General features: G+C 41.9%; 1 protein-coding gene across 2 annotated transcripts in view; it reads left to right on the forward strand.

Moving 5' to 3' along the window:
- The first annotated feature begins 21,222 nt into the window (after nucleotides 1-21,222).
- fbxl16 (F-box and leucine-rich repeat protein 16) overlaps nucleotides 21,223-27,751 on the forward strand; it is a 30,249-nt gene continuing 23,720 nt past the window's right edge. The window contains exon 1 of one of the 2 annotated variants that reach the window (XM_088613130.1): nucleotides 21,223-21,571. The gene's annotated coding sequence lies outside the window, so the exon portion shown is untranslated. The remainder of the gene's footprint in view (nucleotides 21,572-27,751) is intronic. The other variant, XM_088613132.1, reaches the window with a different exon arrangement.

Genomic DNA, 27,751 nt, shown 5'->3' on the forward strand with positions numbered 1-27,751 from the left:
GGGCTTGTATTGGGCAATTATGATCAATTGAAAAAAGGTTCAGGAGATTCATAGATTTTTGGGTGTTGCAAATTAAAAAATGCCTTCCAATAAAAACACAAGTAACAAATTAGCTGTATTTAGCAACAATTTAGGGCTCACAAAGCATCCCCACCTAATTTTGGGGTTGTTTTTGCACTTCAGTCTATTTAACACTCTTTTGTAACAGGAGGAATAATCCATACCAAGATTGTACGGCATTATACCACATAGAAAACACAGATTAAAGGCATAGTCTGCAGCACCACCTGAAGAATGTGGTAATATAAGAAGATCAACTAGTGTCTAGTGTATTCCGTTAAGAAAAGTTCTTTTTGAGACTTGAATTAAAATGATTAGAAAATGACACAGGAATCTAGGTGACTGTTGAATTCAAACTGATCATCTAAAAAGAAAGTATTCATTTCTAACCCCATTAAGAAATCCTGCACTTTTCTTCCTTGCACTCTGTTTTATTTGAGATGCAACCAGACGGGTTTTCTTCTTTCATCAAATTTCAAAATGACAAACACGACAAGATATTTCTTGATTTAAAAAAAAAAATCAGAAATGTCAGAAAATAGCTGACAGATTTGGTTATACCACAAACAGCACAGAATAATGAATGCAAAGACGAATCAAATCAATAAGCCAGCATCACCAGTGATTCTCTGGGTACACATCATTCCCAATTATCAGTATTCGAATAATAATAGTTATATGTGTTGGCTTTATTTACTCAATTTATCGTTTAAATTAACATATTACTTAGTTCAGTCCAGACCAATCCGAAATTTCAGATTGAGCAATGAACAGATTAGGTTCGCTCTCTGAAAGAAATGTTGCTCGTGCCAAGAAAATTCAAAGAAGAGTGTTCGAGGGTGGGAGGATTTAAAATACTCGAGTCACAAAGAGAAATGAGTATCTTTCTCCTATTTGCAGAAACTGTTGACAAATATGCTAACAAATTACCTGCCTCTGCTCTCAGTACAGAGAGAAAAACAGAAAGACCCCCCCACCACCACCCCCAGCCAGTCTAATTCACTGTTGCTATTTAAGTGCCCGAGTGCAGGGAACACTAATAGATTTTCTACTAGGCTGTTCATTGTCAAAAGGAATAAATTGGGCTTTTTCAGGGTCGGACAGCAGCCAAGAAAAAAATCAGAAAGTGTCAGGAAGGCCAAAAGGTGGAGAGAGGAAGGGTAGGGGTATGTGCTCTTCTCCAGAGAAGAAGATGAGAGAAAGGGTTCTGTGCTTAGTGCAAACATCTGAGACTCCTTTTTGAAATGTGGAAGCCAATGAGATTGTCATGATAGAAGCAGTGCCTTAGGAAGATGCAGGTATGGTGCTTTAAAACACAACAGAAATGAGGGAATATAAGGTCACAGATGATGGAATTAATACTCAGGGGGAGTGAAATTGCATCTGAGGGAAAGGAAAGGGGGTGACACAGTCCTGGGTTTAATTCCTGGGGTGCTACAGTGTCTGCGTTTGTATGTTCATGATGGTTTCCTCCACGTGCTCTGGTTTCCTTCCTCCCACAGTCCAAAGACATGCTGATAGGTTTATTGGCTTTGAGGAAAACCGTCCCCGATGTGAGTGTGTGTCTGTGCCCTGCGATAGACTGGCGTCCTGTCCAGGGTGTACCCTACCTAACGCCCAGTGCTTGCCAGGATAGGCTCCAGCTCCCCCACAACACTGAACTGGATAAAGTGGTCATAAAATGAATGGGTGGATGGATATCTCTTTGTGCCATTAGTCACTTCTCAGGGGTAAGTAAAAGGCTTATAAATACAGCTGGAAGGAAAGGGGTTCTTCTATGTCTAACCTCCAGTCTAGAAGAAGGGGGTGTGAAAGATACATAGAGTAGACCTCATTAGTAATGGATTGGGATGTCTGGGGGACTCTGGGGCTGCTGGAGAAGATACAGTTCAGGCTGTACTGAAGTATATCACAGGTGCTGAACAGACAGGCTCACTAGGAAGACTCATGAGTTTACCCGAATCTTACCGTGGTAGCTGGAAGAAGGATTGTGGTTGACTCCTCAAAAGACCAGAGAAGGTAAGGTGTTTCACTTCAGGTGATTCGGAAGATGTCTATAGGATAGACTATCAATGTGTTTGAGGCTTTTCATTATTTGGTTCAGTTCATTATGGCTGCCTCTGTAGGATGCCTTTGAGCCCAAGAATATATACTGTATATATATACACAGTATCTGGTAGATCTGCTCTGGATTGATTCCAGAGAAGCAGCATTATGTATTGATATAATATACACTATGTGTTATGTATAATAGATCTGGACACAACACCGCAAGCTCTTCTCTACAATAAGGTAATTCCTCCATTGGCATTTTTTCTTCCCTTTTTCTGCATCATTTGAGCTGGATATTGAAAATACGCTGTCCTCAGTGGCCTGCCCATCATTTGAACCCCTCACCTCAAGCTCCTCACTAGTTTTAATGAGCAAAAGTTTTAAGCAACAAGACTCTCTGAAGCTATTCTTCAAAGCAATTTGAATGCAGAGACAGAGTTAGAAACACAGAAGGGCCTGCATTTATTTCCTTTAAGCTTAAAAGACTGACAGCCTGGGTTAATTTAAGGTCTTTCTATCTAAAGGGATTCTCAAACTGTTAATTAGTTAGAAATCAAGAAAATGAATATCTAAAGTTATCGATAAAAATTTAATTGTTACATGTCCCTTTTAGCAATTCATTTATAAACATCCTTATTAAAGCAGTGTACTGTACATTATGAATTTTAGGAAGTCGTGATTCCTACACACATCAGTGCACTTCACGAACTGCATAAGATATTACTTGATCTTAATGGATATTACATTTTCACCAGACTTATTGGGCAGGAAAAAAGAGCTGCAGATTGGTAGCACTTTGCATTGATTGTGAACATCATAGTGCAGCAGGAGTCTTCTCTGGTTCTGAGCACTTTTGAGATTATCTGTGACAATGTATCACCAGTCTCTCTCTTCAAAAGGGTTCTTCCTTGATCAGTCCAGGGGGCGGAAAGTTCACTGTAAAGTGCCACTTCCTCAACAACAGTAGGGTTACGTTGTGTCTTGAGGATTTTAATTACCAGTTCATTATTCTCCTTCCTCTGTGTCACCAGAGACTGCAACAGATATCGTAGTACATTCAAATAAAAGAAAATGCCTTTACAAACTCTGCAAATTATTGCGGCTTAAACATCATTATTTGTAGGGGTTTGTCTGCAGTGTCGCTTTGAGGTGTAATCAGTTCTTAAATAGGACCGAGTTACTAAGAGACTTCACTTGTGAATTAGAGGGACATTTAGATTCTGTTTTTTACTGCATCAGTGACCATTCTAATGGATCCCAAAGATTTATAGTTCAACATTGAATAGACCATTATTTCCTTTCCTCTAGTGCCATACGGCAGGCAGTGACTCATCCTGAAATTTAAAAGCCTGCACGATTCAACTTTATTAATGCAGCATTATAAAGTATTTATTCCCGTGGAAGCGATTCTGAAACACCTACTCCCCTTCTCATTCACTGCCCTCACTTACTTTCTTATTTATTCCCAAAGAACAGATTAATGAAAAGTCTTGTCAAGTGCTGAATCACCTTGACTGTCCAATAAATAACAATAATAAAAAAAAATGTTGTAAACTTAATCATCACCTGTCAGAGCATCAAGGTGTCTCTGCAATATTTTGTTTTCCAGTTATGTTTCAGACAAGCTGTAGATGAGTAAATTACTTCCTTAAGTAACAAGTATAATAAAGGTACCAGATCACAGTGGACAAAGCAATCAGTGATCAAAGCAATTGTAAAAATCGTCAAGGATGGAGAGGTATGGTCAAATGTGGTACAAGACAAGGACAACACATGGGAAAACATTACAAAGATACATATTTGCTTTGGGAAATTCTCATATAGAAATTGCTCCATATTTTTATTTAGTAGCATGTTGTACACATGAGTATGGCACTACAACTAAACATGATCTCCTGTTTGTACAGCAGACAGCTTGTTGAAAAACAAATAGATAACAGATTCTTGGATCTGTTATGTTTTCTGTAAGCAATGGTGCTAGAGCATGTTTGTCCTAAAGACGTCCAGAGCCATATGGAATTCATAACAGACTTTTATTGGCTTTCCTTTAGTCAACAGCAACAAAAAATGAGAGAGATTTCCATTGCAATCCAGTTATTTTATCACACACCCACCCTGCAGTCTTTAATAAAGAAATTGTCTTGTGACCAAGAGCCAGCAGATATCAATGGGCTTGTTTGCGAAAAAAATTCTGTACAGAGTGACAATATCGGGAAGTTAGCCAAAGCAAGCAGAGGGCCAGATACAGGTGGTGCATGAATGAAGGGAACAGTGATCCAGGCTCTGGAGTTGTAACTGGAAGCTTGTGGGTTCTACACTGCTGTTGTACTCTTGCACAAGGTACTTCACTCCGACTGCTTCAGTAACATACCCATATCTGTATAAATGGGTGCCAATGTAATTTGCATTAGATAAAAGTTTCAGCCAAATTGATAGTAAGAATCAGGTTAGCTTTGGAATCAAACAGGACAGAGAATAGAAGATTGATCAGACCTGAGGGGCTACACATGTATTTCCTTATTTCATCTAATCAACAGAAATAAATCAGTGATTTTTGAATACAGATACAGTGGGCATGATTAGCAAGAAATTCAGATGTTGCACGGTTTACTTGATATGACACGACTTATGTGTTCTGCTTGTAAATGACAAACAGCTGTTTCAAATGTGTGAGTAGGAGGGTGCTCACTGGGATTTAATTGGATTCAATGGCCTTACAACTTGTAAGCAAGAAACCTCATCAAAACTCACATTAATACTTGAGAAGTATTGGTAGGTTGTGGTAGGTGGGGGTGTATTTTATTATTATTTCTCTACCCATCCCTCTTCTTAACTGTTTAGTCCAGTAGACGGTCACAGAGGAGCCAGAGCCTAATCCAGGAAGCAACAGGTACAAGGCAGGATGCAACCTGGATAGGAACCCAATCCATCAGAGCGCACACACAGACACGTACACTCACATTCACACCAGGGTCTATTAACTATCTGCACCTCTTTTGATTGTGGGAGGAAGGAAACCAGAGTACCTGGAGGAAAACCAAGCAGACACGGGAATAAAAAAAAGCGAACTCCACACAGATAGCCCCCCAGAAATTGAACCCAGGACCCCAGCGCTGCAAGGTGGCAATGCTAACCTCTGCCCCATCATCCCATATCCCACTCTCTGCTCAGAAATTCTCCAGCGCACGATCAGCTGAATTTAATCTGAACTCCTGACGTCTTATTGTAAAACCAGAATTTCAAAGCAGTTTTCAGAACCGGATAATAACTGCAGCTGCATTTAAACTCTTCACTGGTGCGCAGACCAATAGATCACTGGAGGCTGACAGATATGATTGATAAGTACTTCTCCTTAAGTAACTTGAAAATAAAAATAGAAGACACATCTAGACCGTATCTCTCATCTTCCACTTCAGATTGTTCTCTTTCATTGTTCACATGCAATGGAGAGAGTGATTTATTGTAGTCCATGGGAAGATGCCACATCACTGTTATGGCCTTATCTGAGGCATGAGGCAAGAGAGCTGCATCAGGAGATTAAAATGAAGAACTTTGGCCCAAACGGTGCGTCTTATCTAATGGCTATCGCCATGACTCAGTGGTGTCTTGTCTGGGGACCAGTCAGGTTGCAGTGAACAGTATCCGTGCGTTACAATATGTCCTCAAGGTCCTGTTGGAAAGCTTCCAGAATTGACAAAACTCCACAGACTGGCAGTGTGAGGAGGTTGTCTGCATCTCTATGAGGTCACTGGAACAAGGTATTCTAGTGGCCCAAGTGACAGGATCCGAGAGTTTCTAATAATATACTGAATTACTAATACTTAGTAAATATATATGATTTATATGGCATATTTTGGCGACAATATCTTTTACAAATTGCTTGAAGTTATGCTAGTCTGTCTAATTTTTGATGCTGTAATGGATTTATTGATTTAAACTTTTTTAAACTTTTTTAACTTTTTTAAAGTGATCTGACAAATGGATCTTCACTTTAATGTACTATGTAATTGAATAATAAAGGTTATTTCAGTCTAGCTCTATGAGTTGTATCCATTGAAAATACCTAATTTATCAGTCTTCTGGCAGTCTGGCCACTCTGTACTTTCTTCCCGATGATATCAATTCTCTGCACATAGCGCCCCAGAATGATTCAGTATATAATACAGAGAGATGTCCATGCTGTTACATCTGTGTTGTCGATGTGTTCAATTTTTATTCATTCTCATTATATTAAAGCCAAAGCAAAATACATCTCGTCCTCTTAGACTGGGTAATTTCCTGCAGTGCCATCCTCAGTGCTATTTTCTTCCAGAGGGTGCTTCCAATCAGCGAGTCATCTGTGTGGTGTAACAGGAAAATACATTTCTCATAATGAAAGACTCGTATTGGCAAAGCTATTGCCTGCGGGTCAGGAGAGAGTCAGGGACACAACCCCGAGGCTAATTTTCACCTGTCAGTCTGATTTGTACTCCACTCCAAATAAAAACGTGTTACAGAAAACAGGGCCCATCAATCCCCCACCTGCAGCTGAGCATCGATCCCGACCGCTCTTAAACATAGCCGTTCCCAGTCAGTGGGGCTGCAGGCCCTGAGAGTGGCTGGGACTTACTTTTGAGGGACAAAAAATAAACACTCATCACCCTTCCAATTCTGAATTTTTCAGGTGTCTTTCTATGGAAACCACATCTTAATCTTAATTGGAGAATGGACTTGCCATTTTAGCTGTTTTCCCCAAAGTTTTGCAAGCATTTAATGTTGCATCATGCTTTACTATACCTCTCTATGCTTTATTGCGCATTTGTATAGTTTTGCAGAGCTATGTTGCATTTTCTTTGGTGTTTGCTGTGGTACTGTAAAGTTAAGTTAAAGGTAGAGCAGTACGTTTTGTCACAGTTACCAGATTTTAAAGGCCCAAGAGTCATTCCCTCTTTCCAGGGGTCTCACCATCGAATCTTGTTTGTTCTTTGATGGGTTTTACCAGTGGGACACCCGTTTGATTTTATCCTCAGCATTTAAGTGGGAATTCTGCAGGGTGCCTTTGTTATACTGAGCAATATGCCGTCACCTAGGGAGCGATGTCACTGATATCACTGCAGAGGTCCTGAAAGAATAAGATTCAGAAGCACTATGTGGCTTCTCACCTCCTTAATGTAGCTCTCTCATATATACCCATTTTTAATTGATGTACAGTACATGAGAAAAAGCAAAACAAGCTTTTTTTTTGGAAGCAATTTTATCAACTGTAAAGACATTATATCAGTACTTACATAGCCTGCACCTTCTAATTTTATCTTCGGGCCAGACTGTTGGCAGAGTCATTACAAAATGACAGCCGTTTCAGTTCTGTGTTCGTGCTGCGAACCTCTAAACGAGCTCTTTCTTTGAGGTGAAGGGGTCAGAGGGGCTCCCAACTGGAGAGTAAAATGTGTCGATGGGCTGAGGCTTGTTTCCCCAGTCTGCTCAGCGCCCTCAAACCCTATCAGCACTTCCAGGCTGAATTGATCTGTCAGCACTCCCAGGAGAGCCAGTGTCCATTCACACATTCATACACCATTCGCTCATGTCTGAACGCTCTAACAATCAGCGATTAGAAAGAGGTAACAGCCTCCTGCACAGCAAAACGTCTTCAGCAACTGCAGTCCTCAAGGGTTACCAAATCCCCTGATTTCTCTTATTCCCCCTCTGATCTTAATTACTTAATTGAAGTAATTATTTGGATAGTTTGTAGTCAAATAGCCTGTTCTGCCAGATCTTAATCTGTTGCTAATTGAATAGTACAAGTAAAACTGGCAGAAATAAGGCTCTTAATGACTGCAGTTGACTACTGCAGCTCTAAAGGATCAGTATCTTTAATGAAGCTGAAAAATCTAACTGAATACCTCTCTGTTGGCTGGTTTGCAATAATTTGGTTCACTCCTAAATAAAAGAATGCAGCCTTTTGTTGATATAATAAGCATTGTACTTTCACACCTCCCACTTCTCTTTCCTATCTCCTATCTCACTATAGTATTGCAAAAAGAGAAGAAAATGCAGGAAGACATGTGGGTCCCAGAGACTAAAAAAAAAAAAACTGTTTTAATTAAGACCTTGTCCTGAGAGAGTGTAAAAAGCAACTTCTGCTTACAGCGTGCTTGGCAGCAACTGACTCATCAGTAAGCAAATACCTTGCTGGGCCTAACAGAATCATCATTAGGGACTGCATTCTCCCAGAATACATGTACAGTTTTAACACAAAGCACTGTTCATCGTGAATTTAATTAATTAAACCTTATACAGTATAAGCAGATTTAGGATTCTTTGGGGTATTGCTCTGTATAGCCTCCCAGCCCAGACTCCCTCTCGCCGATGAACTGAATTATTCCGTGAGGGCGTCAGTGTAGCATTACACATTGGCCTTGCTGTGAGACATGCCCCTTTTGGCATTACCCTGCTTTGGAGTGGGAAGGGCAGTCCTTGCAGCAGGGTTTGGGTCCCTTATGAGGACCAGTGGCATTCTGGTTAAGGATTCAGGATGGACAGGTACATGGTGCTCGTTCAATCCCAGTAAAATGGGCTCACCTTGTGGTTCTGTCCCAGGTGACTGTCCGTAAATAAGACATCTGAAGGGCATTTCCAACTGACCTAGTGAATGAAATCACAAACTCAGGCTTGAGGCCTTCTATAACAAAGCAGCATTGCACTGTCTGAACATTTTAGCAAAATGCAAAGAAACTGCTTGCTTTGTAAGTAAGGGTGGATGAAATGTTCTTTTTGTCATTAATTAGGAGAGATTAAAATATGGATGCCCATATGTCGGATTATCTAACGCACTCGAGACAGTTAGTTTAGACCTGAGATGGTTAATTTGCTGGCATAAAAAAGTACTCGCTTGCTAGTGGATGAGTATAGAAGCAGTAACAGGGGTCTCTATGTCCACAGTGATCTGAGCCTACTTTCTCTGCAACTCCAGCAAAAAGGGAGTGCAAGGAGACTTCTAAATTAAATATTCATGTCAGCTATTTGAGCAATCTGCTGGAAAAAAGAAGCAATTAAGTCTCCTCAGCACAAAACAGCAGTGTCTTAAGTAATCATGGGATTAGATTAATCTGCATATGTTATCGTGAAAAACATCACGTTTATTTTAGCTTTTTCAAAATGAAATATAAATAATTACCTGAGATGATCTTACCCCTCTCAATCTCTGTGTTCAAGATTACAAAGGTTTGACTATTATCCTGTCATTGTAAGATACTTTTTAGAGGCCAAGAACTAGCATCTTTGTAGTGATTCCAGTGCTGTTATGCAGTTTCTAAAGTGGGCAAAATTATATTCCAACTCTTACTAATATATTCAGTAATGGTGACTTGCATTGTTGAAACTGTACTCTGCCCACACATTTTCAAATCTTATTTTCATACTGTAGTGACTCCATATGTTGCTTACATAAGGTAATGAAGATCTAAAATAAGATTTTAAATTGTGCTAAAAATAATCTTTCGTTTATAGACAACCACATCACTGGGAAGGAAGTGATCAAATCAAGTATATTAAATGGCTGTGGTTTAATACATAATGCATGAAGCTCCCTGGAATTACATCAGTTCAGATCAGTCAGCTCTCATTAGGATCTGTAACTCACACCAGCAGGAGAGACAATAGATCAAATACAGCACAATGCCAAAGATTATATAAATCACAGCATTGTAATCACACTTGAGGCGTGTTTGCCATCTCTCGATAACACCGGAGTCCCACCCTTCATGCATGCAAGGTGTGAAATCGTCTGTCTCCAGGCCACACCCAAGTCAAACGACAAACCAGCGACTTCCCTGCGCCATCTTAAGCTCCACAACGCACAACCCTGCACCTCATGGGCGGAGTTTTACCCAGAGTGCTTGGCTGACCAAACTATTTCCTTAATTTAATTAATACAAGCTCCTTCTCAGACACGCATCCCATCTTCTTGGAACAATTTAGGACATTATCTCCAAGACGGAAACACAAACCAAACCGGCAAAAGTCAACAAAGGCACAGAAAACAGAAGCTAGCAAATTAAAAATAGGCAGGAAAAATGAGGAGCGCATTCATCCGACGACAGTATCATCGTTTTCTCATTGCTAAAATGTAGTCTAGCGGTTCCCATTTTCCAATGGAACGATTTCTGAAAAATATGCAACCGAATGGAATTTAACTGTAATCATAATATGAAGTGGTTGCAGTCACATCTGCAAATATGAGCATATCAGATTTTAAATTTACACACCACTGGTGTGCATTTATCCTGCGTTTCTGCTGGTCCAGGAATACAAGAGTACATTACTTCTTTTGTTACTGTTCCACACGGCTGATGCTTTGATCTAAAGCCACTTCTATTTCTCCAGCCAGAAACTCTACTGGGAGTGTGGATCTATTACCTTGATTAAGGCTACAATCACACCTGTGTCCCGTCAAAGATATGAACCCACAACCTGCAAGATATAAACCTCGAGTCCCTAAGCGATATACTAAACGACTGTTGCTCCGGCCTGCATGAGTGCTGATCAAACATTTGCAAAAGATGATTGTCGAGCGTTCCCCAGTTTCACCTGCATGTGATCTCTGGAATTAATTAAACCCAGTTGAGAGTGCCTGTGGAAGCGGTTTATTCTGAATTAGACACTGATCAAGTGAAATTGTGAAAGAGCATTGCAGCCCCTTGTCTTTAAACAAATCATTGAGCTGTGTTATGACAAAAAAAAACTAACAACAAATACCAACGGACAATGCAGAAGACCAGTGTCTCACGAAGTTCCATTTTTGAATTTAGAAAACTTTGTTTCAGCTCACAGATTGATGAAACAGATGCTGTGCCATATTGTTCTTGCTAATGAGCAGGGCAGCCAGGTGAGGACAAGCTGCCTGCATTGGCGATCCAGTTTAATTATGGTTCCATTAAAACAGAACACACAGTAAGCCTCACAGCCAGGAGGAAAAAATGATTTTCAAAAAGGGGTAATTGACATCACGTTAAAGAAACGTCTAGCCACTGGTGTCTTGCTCTGCATCCTCTTTGTTTTGTGCCAGTCTGTGCTGCTGATCTTTATTTACACTGCTGATTTATACCATCCCAAAAGGGATCACAGTGTACAATCATGCTGTTGTGGTGACACCAGTTACCCACTTACTAACTTATGTTAGGAGCATTCAATTCCAAAACCCAGGGACTGATCGCTTATGACACAGATGGTTTGATGCCTGTCTGGACTGTGAGGACTGGCAGTACATCAGTAGCAGTGATTCAATTGCAGGGTGTCACTGCACATGCTAGAGCATACTGGTCCAGCGTTCAGTGTTTAGAGCTCCAGACTGCAGGACCCATGGAACTGGCTTGTACTTTGGCAAACAAGGTACCTCACTCAGACAGGTCTGGTCAATACTCTGGGTGTCCAGGTTGTCATTCTAAATGCGGACCTGTATAATTGCTTTATGTGATAAAATAAAGGAACAGAAAATGTTCATAAATCAAAAGTAGTTTTGTCCCCCAGCCTCTAAAAATACTGAAGTTCCAGCTAGAAGACCTGAGCTTTGCTAATCCAAAAACCAGGTAGCTGCTTGTCAATCCTTTTGAGATTTTAAGACTCATTAGAAATAGTCTTAGTGAATACTCAGTTGTACTCATGAGTCAATTGTCGGTTGATCTGCAATTTCTTTTTCTTGACAGAATACAAAGCTCTATAAAAATGTCAGTAAAACTGCATCGTTGAGCACCTTAAGCAAGCAGGGAAGGATACAAATTCGCTCCCTTGCGATCTGTCTCCAAACTGCCGTGCTCTGAGAATGGAGTTGGGAGCTTGGCTTTAAAAAAAAAAACTAATTACACGCCTTTCCCACAGACAGATTACTGTACACTATACCTGTATACAGCCTCTTCCCCCAAGACAGTTGGTCAAATGACTATTTAGTCCCTTCAAAATAAACCATCACTCTTGCCTGTGCTGACAGCCTAATAATATTCCCATCGAGCCAACTAATCTCATTATGCTCATTTAGGCAGAAACTGCAACAGCTGGCAGATGTAATGAATATTACAGCAAACCAGATTAATATTTGCCCTAATTGTTTTCAAGTGCACTCAAATTGCCATTGGATTTTGCTTCGCATCTATCATTGCATATTTTGCTTTGTTTAATGCTTTCCATTTGAGTTTCCCTACTGGTGCACAGACTAAAACAATGCAGAGAGTTGTCTCCTGTGAAAATACAGCACAGCTCGTAATGAAGGAAATGGTCTTGAAAATGAAGTTGGCGATTTCCCTCTTCTGGAAAGTGCAATTATCAAAGGCTAATGCAGAAAGAAAGCAATAAAATACAGTGCTCCCCTTGGGGGCAAAATGTTTCAGCACAATAGGGAAAATAACATACAAGGATCCTAAAATTAACTAAACGATAAAGAGGAAAGTTTAAACTGGTAAAAATCAGGCATAAAGGGACTCACGAGAGGTTCCTGTAGCAAAGGTGCTCATTCAGAAAGCAGACAGTCCTGACTGGGCTGTGGGCCCTACAGTGTGAGGATTTTATTCAGTCTTTGTCTCTCCCTTGCCAGTTTAAAGGCTGTCTGTAGCAGTAAGCTAACTGGTGGAAATTCCAAACTGGGTGATACAAAGAGGAAAAGTAAATGATTTTTGGAACTGAGTTCATGTGGGTTTCTGCTGGGTGCTCTGGTGTCCTCTCACACTCCAAAGGCATGCTGGTAGGTTCATTGACATCTGGGAAAACTGGCCCTGGGAGTGAATGTGTCTGTGTGTGCCTTGTGATGGACTGGCGTCCATCTTGTGAAAATCTGGCTGTACTGGATAATGTGGTTAAGAAAATAAAGATGCATGGGCTTTCAAAACTTTTTAAAAAGAAAACCCCGATACAATACTCAAAAACAGAAAAGAAAAAGGATGTTGTTGCACTTCAGAGACATACAGCAGGTGCTACACCAGCTATACAGTTTACCTGTGTGTCCGTCTTCAGAAGGAACTAATTACTGACACTGTCTGCCACGAGAGCCTTTGATACAGAGAGGCTTTAATGTTGTCAGAACTTCAGAGGAAACAGCCGGTGACCCATATGGCCTCTTCCGAGGAAGGACGTGAGCTGTAAGACACCTGCACATCTTGCCACACACCTTCAGACAGATTCACTTGCAGTCCAGCAGAGACAGTTCAAAGAAAGGAAGCACAGCCCCTTGATCAAGTACGTTGCTGATCCCTAATTGGGAGATTTCCAGGGGGACCCTCTCCCCTCATAGGAAGCCAAAAGGTTGCAAGGGAGTCAGTCCCAATTGAGTAAGAAATCATATAAAATGACACCAAGAGACGCTATAGACCTGAACAGCTGAGCACATGTGGTCCAAGAGGCTGGTTTGTTAAGCTGCTTCTCCAGCACACTGTACATGCCGAAAAACTACTCAGACTTCCTGTGGAAAACTTTAGGAACACTTGTTATTCCAATATGTTCCTGTTTCTATGTTAAAAAAAGAGAGAATAAGAGTTAAAGATCAACCCCACTTTTTGCTGCGCAGCACTAATATAGCTACGTTTCTGCTGCCATCTAGCGTCAAGGAATGAGATCTCCGTCTCTCACACATACAATGAACCCGCACTCGTTTATTAAATACTTATAAAATCAGACTGTGGCACGACAGAAGGTATTGTCTATTTACAGAAGAGCTTTGGTTGCTTAAAAAGAAACTGCTGTAATGTGGAGGAGTACGAGTTATAAAAAGTATTCTGGATAAGCATGTGACGTGAAAGGGCAATAAAAGGGTATTATTACCAGTAAAATGCCAATGAACATGCCAAATTAAGCTTTCTGCATATACTATGGTATGCCAAGATTTCTTGGAATGGAAATCGAAGTCTGTAGAACAGTAAAGTTACCACAAGAGGGAGCCATACTGCCATGAGCTCGACCACATGAAAATTCTTTGCGGAATTCAAATGGGTTCAATCACGAATTTTTTATAAACCAGTATTGTAAAATCCACATTTTCTCACATAGGCCTGCTTCAAAGATGGTTTTCTTAATAAGTGTAATGTCCTTCAGCACAGAAACACCCGACCGAAATACATGATTTTTAATGCTTGTATTTCCCCTATCTACTGGGCACTGAGACCCTGAGGTAACTGAAGAAAAGAGCTTGTTTTTTTCTTTAAGGTCTGGGTCCCGGAACTGAATCAACAGGGAAGACTCCTGCACTGCCCCACAAGATTTACACACAAACCTTTTTTCACATAAATATGCTAATACATGTGAGCTGTGTATGGTTACTTCATACAACTACATTTCACTAGGAATGACAACACCCAAGATGAAAGCGTCATGGAGTGAAATTGTGGCTTAACCCAGTTGGCTGAGGGCTGGCCTCCCGGGCAGAGGACAAGGAGACCAGGACCCCCATGATGGGTGACCAAGGAGCAGCTGCAGAGGTGGAGGTGGGATGCACGAGACGTGCAAGAGAGAAAGATAGGGATCTCGTTGGTATTTATAGCTTTTGGGAGAGGAATGGATTATCAGGAGCGATTGCTAATTACTGAGGGCTGAGTCTGATTGAGCTTGGTTCTTGTCATCCCTCCGGAACTTTTGTTAGAAACTCCATTTAACAGATCTGTCTTTAAAATGATTGACCGTATTAAAAAACAAAAATCTCAATACCAGACTGAAGGCCCTGAGGTTTAGAATCTAATAACATGAGCTGCAAAAGCAGACGAACATGCCCCTTATTTCATGAGTCAAGCGAGGCAGAATCCGAGTAGGAAGGTGAGTAAGAAAGCTGACATTCAGCAGACCCGTAGAACGGCACTCGGAGTATCACACAGCTGGGTCGTGCACTCAAACTCTCGCCCTGACTGCGAACACCAGGCCTTTCATGTGCTAAATTTAGTTACGAGATTGTGTTTTTGTCCGTGTTCATTTGAATCGAGTAGGCTTTCACACTTGAGCACATGAAGAGCAGAATTCTCATTCTGAAGTGACCTTTAGCTCCCTTGTTTTGTTTTTAAATCCTAATCTAGCAGTTTGATTGAGAGACTCATCTAAGTCACTAATCAGCCAACTCCAAGACTCCCGGAGTGCTTATATCGGTGTGTGAACGGATGACTTCTATTTTTCTTTCAATTGAAATGAGGGGATTACAAACTGTGCTCCTGTTTCCACTGAGTTTTATGACAACTAGACGTGTGTATGTGAAGGTGGGGGGGGGTGGGGGTGGTACTGAGAGTAGCAACAGCATCTACAAGATGGAAAATAACACAAATCGGGCTCCGATTCACTCCCAGGCACCATTCACTGCCTGCAGTGCTGTGCTGCCACAGACTTCCTATCCTCATGAGCTCTAGACCCACAGACCAGATGATCAAGTAAGATAATCACCCAGGTTTATGAGGGATGCTGGGAGACAGCATGTCAGCAGTTGCTGTTTCTACTGTAGTCCTGCGCCTCATGTAATGTACATTATTTTTGCTCCATTTTGTAATCTACCAACTTACCAGTTCATGGATCACTCTGCTTAACATAGTGCAATTGTATTTATCTATGGATATCATGTGTAAGGAGCTTTATATATGGAATACAGTTATTAGAAATGATAAGTATCTCAGACAGCAGAACACATTTACATTGTCCATTTAATTCAACATATGCGTTTGGTCTTTCCCTCGCTCTTCTCCTCAGCTTCCAGTGAAACCCCAGACATACCAGCCATGCATGAACAGGGTCCAAGCACTGAAGAGAGTCTGCAAGCTAAATTCTCTCTTTTCATTGATTTACCGGATGAATGGCAGATTGCAGACTTATTCAGCAAGGGGGGGGGGGGGGTGTATTTTAAGCAATAAGGACAAGCATTTTGTTTTGTATGCCCAGCACACAGGTCTGCACAAAAGCAAACACTGGTTTACATGCAAATGCCATATGTAAATTCCCATGCAGTTAAGTATCTTATACACTGCATACGAATGGACCATGGAAGATAAGAGAGATTCTGAAAACCGAGAGACGTTCCCACAAAGCACGCCTCTTACATGGTGAGAACAAAGAAGGGAGAATGGCATCAGGGTGACATTTACCATGTGTGCAGTGAGCTGGGTCCTGTTAACAGGCATGAGCGATATGGCATTCTGAGCAAGAGGCCCTGCCCGGAATAGTGGCCCGCAGGCTAACTGGAGAGGCAGACAAAGGCCAGCCTCCCTCCCCTATCCTCCCCCCTCCTCCCTCCCTGCCAGTAGAACATGCTTCCTCTTGGGCCTTGCGCATGGCTGCCTTTGATCTGCAGTCCAGTCTGGGCCCCGTGCGTCAGCGCTGACGTCAATCCCACGGAAGAGGGGCTCCTGCCGTAGGTGGACAGGGCTGTGGGTGGGCTGGAGCAGGAGGCATGAATGAAAAACCAGCCAGAAAAATCGCAATTGTCAGACCGGGGGAGGGGGGGGGGGCTCTGCCCGCATCACACTGCCCTTTGTTTACTTGTCTGTTTGAAAAGAATGGTGCCCGGCTCTCTGAGCATTTGCCCTGTGTGCCAGGGCTTGGTTCCAAAGAGCCCCTCACCCCACCGCCAGGGGCAAGGGAGACGGCCCAGGCGAAGCTGTTTATACAGGGAGCTCTCCGGGAGAGGAGACTGAGAGGGAGGCAGGGCTCCATCCCTCCGACACAAAGCGAGAAAGCCCTGCTGGAGCTGAGCATGCCTGCGTGGATGACCTTTCAACTGCAGACCTGCAATTAATTACACAGGCCCACAACCCTTTCTGCAAAAGCGTTCTCAGTTTCAGACGCACTCCCCTGTAGCTGCCTATTGTGTCCTCTGAGCCGAGGATTGCTGCTAATTCTAGGGACCAGTGGGTGGATCTGGCAAGTGTGTTTGAGGATTTTGAATACTTGAGGCCAGGTCCCTTTATAGTATTTTTTAAGAGATTAAAAAGGCTCAGATGTTCCTTTAAGTCCCTGAATGTATCTGGTCGGTCTTCCCTGGATTAATCCCAGAGCAGCAATATTTTTTCCCAGCATATAATGATCACAACTGACACGATATTTAATTAAAGTAACATATAGGATGGTGTCATTTTACAGTGAACCCTATCAAGAACACATCCTGGAACTATCAGGAATTTACTTTTAATTATCCTCTGAATAAACTGTCACAGAGAAAGAAGGCCATTCTGTCAAGTTCCCTTGCAGAGTATAATGCAGTCTTTAAAAAGCATCCAATAGTGGTCTAGTGAGAAGCTATTTGATGCCTTCGGAGCGTGCTGCTTCCTAAAATGACTCCAATTAATATCTGCATGCCTTGCGTGCACGTGCTTACTGGAGTCAAAGCACCTTGTGGTAAGATTGCATCGTTTGTGCACAAAATGTTCATTTCAGGCCGAGAACCAACTGCTTTCTGACTCTGCTAAAAACAGACTTTCCAGGAAGGTTCTCTGAACTGAATCAGCTCTCTTCAAGGGAAACAAGTGAGAAAATAGCCCGGACATTGTTCTACAACGAGGATCTAAAAATAAGAGTGTCTTGTGTCCAAACCAGTGGAAGTAAAATAACAACAGGCACACTGAGATACCCACACACACATATATATGCAGTTACCTGGCAACCAGAGTTACTAGGAGACTGTTTGCAAAGGAAGCTGATCTCCATGGCAACGGCTGTGTCTGAGTCATCCGCAGTGCAGTGTGTCCTTGGAGCAGCTAGCTGAATGGCTTTTTATGTCATGGCCAAGACGCTTAGCGAAATAAAGCAAACTGCTATCATGGCAGACTGGGCATGTTGACATGTCATCGAGGGATCCAAATCAGGGTTATAACAGCAAGGGTAGAGTAATGAAATTCAGAGAGTTGAAAAATCGGGCATGAAGACATCAGGGTCAAGTAGCAGATTGGACTCATGGAGGCGTGAGATGCAGAGTTTTTGCACAGTTTAAGATGGCTGCCATCACTCTGATCTGTATCTGTTTGCTTAATAAATTGTGCATTGAGCGCCCACCACATGGTCAAGTCAAGTGGTTATGGCTGTGGACCAGGGCAATACCCCTTCCTAACCAGCTCTCCGAGCTGGGCGGCAGACTCATCGTGTCCCGTTCCTTCCTCTTTCTCGGCTGCCGACACCGCAGCCAGGGAGAGCAGTGCCGGGGCATCAGTCCTGTCCGCGGGCAGCCACCCTCGCCCCTGCTTGCCCGCTGGGCTTTTTCAGCAAGTGAGCACGGTCACAGGATTCAAGAATAAATCAAGCCAACAGGGGAAAACAAAAAGGTGCCGGCCTCTTGTACAGCTTTCAAAGAAACAAACAAGGGATCACAGTGCGGGACTGCAAAACGACTCAGACAGAAAACACGGAATCCTCACAAATCCATAATCGCTTCCCAGTTGTTTCCGGGAGCAAAGAAGCAGGGTGAAAGTTTGCGAACGAATGATGCGTTCGTGTCCAGATGGTCTCCCTCACCGCCATTGCAGAAGAATGTTACAGCCCTGGTTCAGATTATAGTATAATCAAAACCAGACGATGTCATTGATAAACAGAAGATTTTGCAGGGGAGCGGATGTAGGAGTCGCAGCGAACTTATGTTGGAGTTCAGGACAACCTCAAAAATGTCTTATCTGTAGCCCGGAGACAGAGAAATAAAGCAACTGCATTGGTTTTATTGACTAAACACTTTATTAATTAAGTTATAACCACTGCAAGGAAGTATCCCCTGTAACACACATGTTATTGTGATGAATTCCTCAACATTGTTTTATGATGCTTTGAAACTATAATAACAAGTAGAATTAGATCCGGACTCAAACAGCTTGGAAAACCGGAATAAATCTATTATTGCGTGGACAGCAAAACTCTTTAATAACATTGGAATAAAGTACAACCATATACTTCCTAGCACAAAATGAGTTTGTGCGTTTCGCTCTACAGATGAACATGCACCTCCCTTGAAAGAAGCGGGCTTAGCGCCCTATAGTTTTTCAAAATGGCTCAATGCAGCGCGTTGAAATTTGGATTCTCCTCACAATGTGATGGCTCCTGGCATGGTGCTCATTTGACACAAACATGTCCTTTTCACCAGAAATACAACCGTGCCCCCCCCCGGTTTCACAAACATAGAACGGCACACACATGCAGTAAAGAAAGCACACAGCCGACCCCTCTCTTTCAGCTGTGCCAACTAAGGTTCCAGTCGGTCGTGAATTATTTAAAAGGTGCAGTTCTTCTCCCCTCTAAAAAAAATCCCTCTATTATTGATGCTGTGGGACTGAGAGCAGGACTCTAATAGGCGTATAGGATTTCTCAATCTGTTGTGTAGCACTGCCCAGCGAGAAGGGGGGGAGGAGAATGAACAGACTGTGTGAGCTATAAATAGAAAGCTCTGTGTCTCTCGGCCGCTCTCTGGTTCTCTGTGGTGAGTGTTACAGGATGCTCGCTGCATACAAAACAAACTATGTAAAGGTAGCCCTGAAGGATTCCAGGGTATGGATTATTGCTAGCAGCAGGTAACCAGGCATGTGGAAATGTTTTCCGGGAATCTGGGGGAGGGACAAGGTGGGTAAATAAGTGGCATATTCAACCCCAGGTTATTTAATCTTTAGATCAAAGCGGAAGTGTGGATGGGCTATATTTCTGCCTTCGTCTGGATTGGCAGCAGAGTTCTGTGCTATAGGATTTAAACCATAACAAGCCAAGAAGAGGACATTGCAGACATCCAAGCTATGGGCAGGAATAAGGGGCCACCACAAACAGCCAAGGAATTCTGTTGCACCCTTAATCTTTGTGTATGAGGGCTTCTGGAGCCTCAGATAGTCTTAAAAATCACACAGCACCAAAATACACTGATCTAACAACAAAGGCGTTGGTAGGCCCTGTAGACGGCCAACTTCAAGGCTCACATTTCTTTATCAGGATTCTAAAAAACTGCTGGCTTTTACGCTTGTATATCGGGGACATGCTGCATGATGTTTCAGAAGAGTCTTGCTGTTTTAGGTGAACATTTCTGAGCCATGACCCTTCCAAGATAGTGGAATGATTTTGGAATGGAATATAAACTATACTGAACACACTTTAGAGTAGGGGTCTCAAACCCTGTTCCTGGAGAGTCTTCTGGTTTGTGTTTCACCCTTAGTCAACATTGCATAGTTGGTCTACTTATTTGATCAGCTGCATAACTGTAATACTTCTAACCAGGCTGCAAGTGATGTACAGTATAGGCAATTGTACCTTCAATGAAGTGAATGTCTTATGTAATCAACTGTAAAAGATTCCAAGAACATTCTACATGTATCCAATGTAGAAAATTAGCTTGAGTCCCTGGTTTCTGAAAGTGAGGGGTGTGTGAAGGGTTGCCCAACACTTTAGGAAGTCTGACACTTTTGGTACAGTCATATGCCTCATCAATACCAAAACCTGCACTGGTCCAACTATCGCTAGGATAGAAATACTATTGGTGTTCTACATCATAAATATACTGTATATTTGCATTGGTGCTTTGGGACGATCAAGTGAAAGAGAGAAAGCAACATCACAATCAGCGTAATCCTGTTTGTGTTCTGTAATTCTTAGAGATTATAGGTGACACACCAGCAGAGATCTCAATAATAGTCTGACTCAGGAGGCTGTATACTGTAGTGTCCTCGAGAGTGGAATGAAGCAAATGCACTCTGAAATTAAGCAACTCAAAATTTAAGCAGTCTTCTACTGAGATGTCTTGCAAGTATTACTACACTATAGCATTACACAATGTTCCATGCTGCAGAGCCTGCATAAATCTTTAGCCCTGAAAGGATATGGATCTTCTCAAGACAAGCAATCATGAGACATGCGAGGCCATGATTAGAGATTTCATATGATGAATCCATTTTGCACTATCAGAGGACAGCGTTACATCTGTAGCCATAATGCAGCCTTTAAATATGGTATTTCAAATTATTGCTATTAAAATGTAATCTTTAATTGGAATTCCTATTTTAAATGTCATGTTAGCAAACTTCTACTGCAGTGACTGCCAGGGAGAAGGAGTGTGTTATGATGTTAAAATTAGTGCAATTCCACAGCACCGTGATGTAATTCAATAGCAAGATGCCCGAAGACATGAATTATTGATATGAATGCTGGTATCTCTTTAAATGGGTTTGGTCTGTTTGTGTGCGTGTGTGTGTGTGTAGGAGGCAAGCTGTGTGCGATGGAACATTCAATGAATAGGAATTAGATTTCGTTATTAGGGCTTGATCGCCGCATGTTGTATAATCCCGACATTTCAACACTACTGTATGTACAAAGAGAACAGACAGTGTGTTCACTCCTTCCCCTCCTCCTTTGTACTGCTATAGGATTTTTCCACTCTTTCTTCGATTCTGGAAGAAAATAACGGGGTGGGTTGTTTGTTTTTTGTTTTTACCAAATGCTAGCTCTGCAGGGTTGTGGAAAAACGTAATTACACCTCAGAGATCCCTAGTACCGACGATGGACATGCGTTTATTTTAACAGAAAGGTAAGAATGATGTTGGTCTTTTAAACACAAATTCTGATGTTCCAAAGGATGATGTGCGGTTTAAGTGAGCTCCTACATGAAGGCATGGTCTTAATATACAGTAGGTAGCCCAGGAATCGAGATGAAATTAATTCAACGTTGTCAAGTGTTTGGCGCATCACGGATTTGTAAACCGAATAGAGATTTTAGAACTAGACCCCCGAGGTCTTTGTGATGGGACTGGCACTAGCCTTCTTCCATTGAAAAAAAAGAATTGTGACACCTCTGTTTTGGCGATGCTGTGAATGTGTATATATGCTGCACACGTCTTTATGTTTTATCAAACCTTACGCGATGGTAGGTGGGATGAAACATTACGCGATTACCAGTTAAGCGCCAATGATGTAACCTTTTAGTATTGCGAGTCCCTGCTCTGTTCGCACCACAACAAGCGAGCTCCCCAGCGAATTCTATGGATGAACCGCTGAACAGAAGTCATTTGCTAGATGAATCCCCCTTCGTCCTCCAGGCATCTCGTGTTTTTAAAATGTACAGTATGTGGTCCGTGTGATTTACTGCATGTCAGGGGTGATGCAGCCATTCACAGATGTTTAGCCGTGCGTTTTAAAGGGGTTGTAAGTTAAGTTGATTTAAAAAAAAACACTGCAATGGATTCGTTGAAAGATGTACCTTGAGATCTACAGTATGTTCTTCGGGCTACAATTAATAGTGCAATGTATGACTTTCGGTGCAATTTATTTGCTTTTTGGTGGAATTCCAACAAGTTACCGCCACAATATTTTAGATCTTGTTAAGGAAAATGCCAGCATATACAGTAGCAATTAAAATAATCTTTAATTTGTGATGCCTCACCCTGTTTCAGTAAAGAAAGTTGGAGTCCTGCTTTGCTTATCCTCACAACTTCCTCGAATGATAAGCGACTTGACTGCAGTACATTGGGGGTAATGTAGCCTTCGGACATCTTGCTGTTGAATTACATCACGCTGCTGAGGAATTGCACTAATTTTAACATCATAATACACTGCTTCTGCCTGATAGTTATTGGTGGAAACTGCAGTAGATTTGTATACTTACAGAATTACTCAAATACAATCCTCAAGAAAGATGCTAACATCATTTAAGTTGTTCTAAGAGAAACAAAACCATGGGTCTTTTAACCTTATTTATTGCTCATTGTCCTGAAATATGGTCATGAACTAATAAAATGAGAAAGGTCAATACCATATAATACCAAAAAATAAAATATATTTAATCCCAATGGAGAGTGGCATTTTTGTAGTAGATATGGTATGAAGTACATTGAAACAAAAATACTATTTTATATTCTAATAATAGAATCATAGATTTATCAATTTTTCAACTATGTGCAAGACCATGTTGAATACCAAACAGTACTTTACATACTATAATTTCAAGATATTTTATGAAGAGGGTATATTTAACCCAATTTTCAGTGAAGATGTTCTCATTTCAGAACCATACAGTATACTGTATATCAGAGGATGTTATGGTTCCTTCAGTAAAAATACTATAAACCAGGTCTTCACACAAATGTAAGTGTCCCATTAAGGTGCTGAAGCATTAATTTTATAAGATCCGTTTCAGATTTAAAAAGTTAAAGATAGAGGGTGGATTTAAGAAAACATAAGATCAAGAAGTCTACTTGAACTTGAAGAAAGCCACTACTTCTCTAATGCCTTATATGAGTGAGTGAAAAAGAGAAAATTGTTTAATGAAGTTGTACATCACTGCTCTTCAGGGTACTGTATTTCATCTCCTCTATAATCTCCCAACAGCGAACTAGATCCTTGAACAATTACTCTCATGGTCCTCTTTGGCTCATGTGAACTACAGCGATATCAGAAATGTTCGCATGAAGAAGTCCAGCTTTGATCTGGCATAAATACAAATTTAGGGGTTGACCCAGTCAGGCAAGCAGGCTCACTGAGTTTAGCCTGAGGTCTGTCAGCTCTGGGCGTCTGCTTCCACAGAAAGAGCTGGACCTATAGGAAAAAAAAGCAATTGCACACTTGGAAAATTCCCATTAAAGTAATTTGCAGATTGTCTTAACAGGCAGCAGTTAAACACAGATTAACTGTCTAACTCTTTCAAGCAGTTAAAGGGGCTTCAAACCATCTAGTTAGCTCTGTCTTTTCGTTGTTTGTGGAGATCCTTCTTTCCACAATCACGTGTGAGAATATGAAACAAGAGGTGTGGCCATGTTGTCAAAACTGATACCCTGGTTTCTTTCAAGACATTTGAGAGAGTTTGAGAGCGGGATGGACTGGGTGTCATACGTACTGTAAAGTTCCTCATTTACATTCACTCTCGGGTAGTTTAACACCTGTCTGAACCTGTTGAAATCATAGTCAGATAATTGTTAGAACTGATTGTTCAATCAGGAGCTGTACGAAGAAGTGAAAACACACGGTACACTTTAGGAATATTATATGAAGTATATTATGTGATAAATAGATGAAGGTCACCCAGAAGTAACATGATTATAGTGCCCAGGACTAGACCCTGTGGCACACTGCTGGTAAATGATTTTCTGAGGAGACCTAAATGAAAGAGTAACAGACATGATCAATGAAGTTAAAGGCAGCAGAGAGATCTAGGGGGATCAGAAGAGTCAGTATCACTAACCAGTAAGCTGTCCCAGGTCACCCTTAAAAGGGCCATTTAATGATGTTTAGCCATATATTGGTACAGAAGACCTTCTAAAAGTTTGCAGAAGAGAAACTGACAGTAATATTTACTCTGATCCACTGGCACACTGACGAACATTTAAACATGCTAAATATTTTGCAAGGCAATTCACCTTCATCAGCCAGTGCATGACACTCACTCTCTGAGCCCCAGGACTATGACCTGTGACTGTGTGAGGTCAGGTACGCTCTTACTACAAGGAAGACAGTGCCAAGCCTGTGAACAGCTGAAGATCTACTGTACTGTAAACGTGGCAGAAGCTCCATTGCTTGTACAAAGACACTGATATTTCTCATTGTGGTGAGAAAGGAAGGCCAAAGCATTTGAAGAAACCTGAAAAGCAGCCACATCCACCAGTATTCCTCCCTTGCTCTGCTGTCATTGTCAGTGTGCAGGTGGATATGTGCCGTGTAGCCCAAGAACACTGCCACCCTTTAAACGTTTTCATGCAAAATTCTTCAAAGCTTTTTACTGTTTTTTTTTTCCCTGTGTTTGCATTTGCCATCAACCAGCGGGTAGCACGAACATGCAGGGATTATTTGGCAGCAAGAGGCAATATGTTTGATGGTCGTTACAGAGTCCTCAATAAGTGCTGGTAAAGATGAAGAATGAGGACTCACTTTGGGAAAAAAACACCCACCTAATGGAGCCCAGTGGCTTTAGCGCACTTTACAGTAGGATCATTCCTTCTGTAAGCTATTGAGCTGATTTACAGCTTTGTGGAAATGGAGTGACTGGTGTACTAATCTGGAGAAAACAGTGCCTCAAGGAGACAGGCAGGAGGAGTGAGTGATAAACCAAGGACAGACTCATAGGCATTTATTGAAGGGGATTTCTTTTGTTTTAGTGTGGTGTCTTGGGCTATGAAAAATATACAGTATATCACTCACGTCTTCATAATTATGCACTTACTCAAAGCAAGGGATGGTGTTACAGTGGGTGTTATCATCAGTGACCCCTCCTCAGAGAGTTTCTACACTTTCTTCAGGCGGGGTAGCAGACTGGCCAGTTTTAGATTTTGTTCATGTCTTGTTGGTGTCCGGAAAAAAAGATGAAACATTGCCTTTTGTCACATGGACTGTTAAGCATGATGAACAGACATTGAAATTGAAACCTATTATACAAGCAGGTTATAATATATAATAAACCTATGGTACATTCTATCCGTTTAAAGCACGTCTGTAGCCAACCTGCCCAAGTGTGCTGAACAGGAGAAGCCAGGGAGGGTGGAGATCTGTCAGGCCTATAGGGTAGACCACAGCGGACAAAACATGTTCATGTTGACACGATAGTAAAGAGAGGCAAAGAGCCAGACTCACAAAACCAAAACACAAGGAACTGAAGTAGCAGTCAGAGTTGTAGCTAAAGAACTAAAATGTCTGTACAAGAGATATTTCACAACACCTAACGCAAAACATAGAAATGCGCTGGGTTCTAAAGACAATAATAATGTAATACATGCATATGCTGTAGGACGGAAAGTGGCAATTCAGTTTCTTGATGTATAAGTTTTGATGTACAGCCCTGCATCCAAGAATTAGTTACTTTTTTCTAATCATCATTTCTATCCTGGGTGGGTCAGTGGTGTGGCAGTTAATACTACACATCTCCCAGTGTTTCCTCAGCCTGAATCTAGTTTCCTCCTTCCTACCAGAGATATTGTCCCTGGTACCTGGTCCAGGGCAAGGTGCTGCCTCGTTCCCCAAGTCAGCTGGGATGGCTTTTCGGAAAGAGCCCAACAGGCGTCGATTCCTATGGGAATCTCCAAAGAGATACTTTCACTTGTATGCAAAAGTGATGTCTCTTGTTGGACTGGTACATTGTTTATATACACATTATATAATCTCCCTTGTAAGGTATATTACTGGAACATCATGAAAGATGTTGGAGAGCATGAAAAAAAAAATGGACCCATGCGATAAAAATCAGTCAAAACTAAATGTAGGGGTTCCGCTCAAAAGCATCTGAAAGTGGGAATAAAAGAGAACAGTGATCTCATCCCGTATAAGTGAGAGCCTCTGCTGCCATTAAAAAGCTAGTTCCTCTAAAAATAAGCCTGAAATCCTTTTGCCTTCCCACTCCCTCCAGGGCCAGTGCGATCCGGTACAAACATGCGTCACGCCACATGCCACTCTCCTCTTAGGAGAAGGCTTACTTACCAGCAGCATGACCTAACGCCTGCAATGCTGGACTAGAAAATAAAAATTGTATACTGGCTCTTGCATGATTAATGCAAACATGAAGCACTGTTTGGGGGCAAGGTAGCTAATTGTATTGATTCGCTTGGTGGGATATTTTCTCCCCCCCTCGCTTCCTGATAGAACACGCGATCCCATTCGAACGTTACGGACGAGTGTGGGATTTTGCGTGCAGCGGGAGTCTCTTCAGGGTCTGCGCTGGGTAAATGCTTCAAGCCCATTGATTCTCCCTCGCTACGACCACTAGGGAGCTAAAGAGCCTGATGAGGTTTTCAAGAAAGCAACGGAAAACAAAAACATCTGCCATGGGGGGGTATGGGGACTGGGGCGGGGGGGAACCGTGACCAGCCCTCAGTTTGACAGCGCTCTGCTTTCTGTTGGTTCCCCATGTTTCGTGCTGTCAACAGTGAATCCTAAGCTGGCTGTGAGCGGGGGCCTGACCCCAGCAGGCGGGCTACACCAGCTGGTAAAGAGGCAGAGAAGATGGGGGCACACGGGGGGGAATCCTATACACCCCCCTCTGGGCAGGCTTCCTTACTCCAGCCTGCCAACAGCTCTGGAAACATTTAATTACGGCTGTTCTGCCACTCCACTGGCACAGAACAGTAAGGCAGTTTTACAAAATTGTTTCAGCGATGATAACCTGAACTGTCCTTTCAATTTAGCAAATGAATGTCAAAGGTTTGGGCTTTTACATTAGCCTAGATTACAATAGTCAAGCTCCTGCATTAAACGACATTTGCTACACTATTATGCTATGTACAGTATGTACTGTAGGTGATGAACAGTAGGAGGCTCCGTCTATAAAAACTTACAGAAAACTCTCTGGACACTAAAATATTCATCATTGGTCCAGATCAGTGAAGAGTTTCTCTAGCAGAGGCTGTAGAATAGGCCCTGTGTCTTCCTTGTTATCTCTGGATTTCAGTGGGCTGTTTCCATCCTCTGCAGTTGAAAGTGCTTGTGCTTGAGATATTTTCCAGATTCTTCAGCATGATATACTACCGATAGACAATCCTGAGTGACAGTCGTCACACAAAAGACTTCAGAATGAACGGCCTGCAAAACATTCACAGACAAAGACAATAGTGTTAACTAATGTTCCGATGCCAAAGACCTGAGATTTAATGAGAACATCAGACTATAGACAAGGTCAAAACTTCTTGTGAGGCTGTAAAAAAATCAAACCAGTGTTGTGAAAAGTAAATACCGTAGCTCCTGTCTGTCATTGAAGGTGGAAGAGATGGCAGGAATGCATTTTTCCTTTAACAAA

The sequence above is a fragment of the Lepisosteus platostomus genome, chromosome 19, assembly GCF_059453375.1.
Source record: "Lepisosteus platostomus isolate fLepPlt1 chromosome 19, fLepPlt1.hap1, whole genome shotgun sequence".
NCBI lineage: Eukaryota > Metazoa > Chordata > Actinopteri > Semionotiformes > Lepisosteidae > Lepisosteus > Lepisosteus platostomus.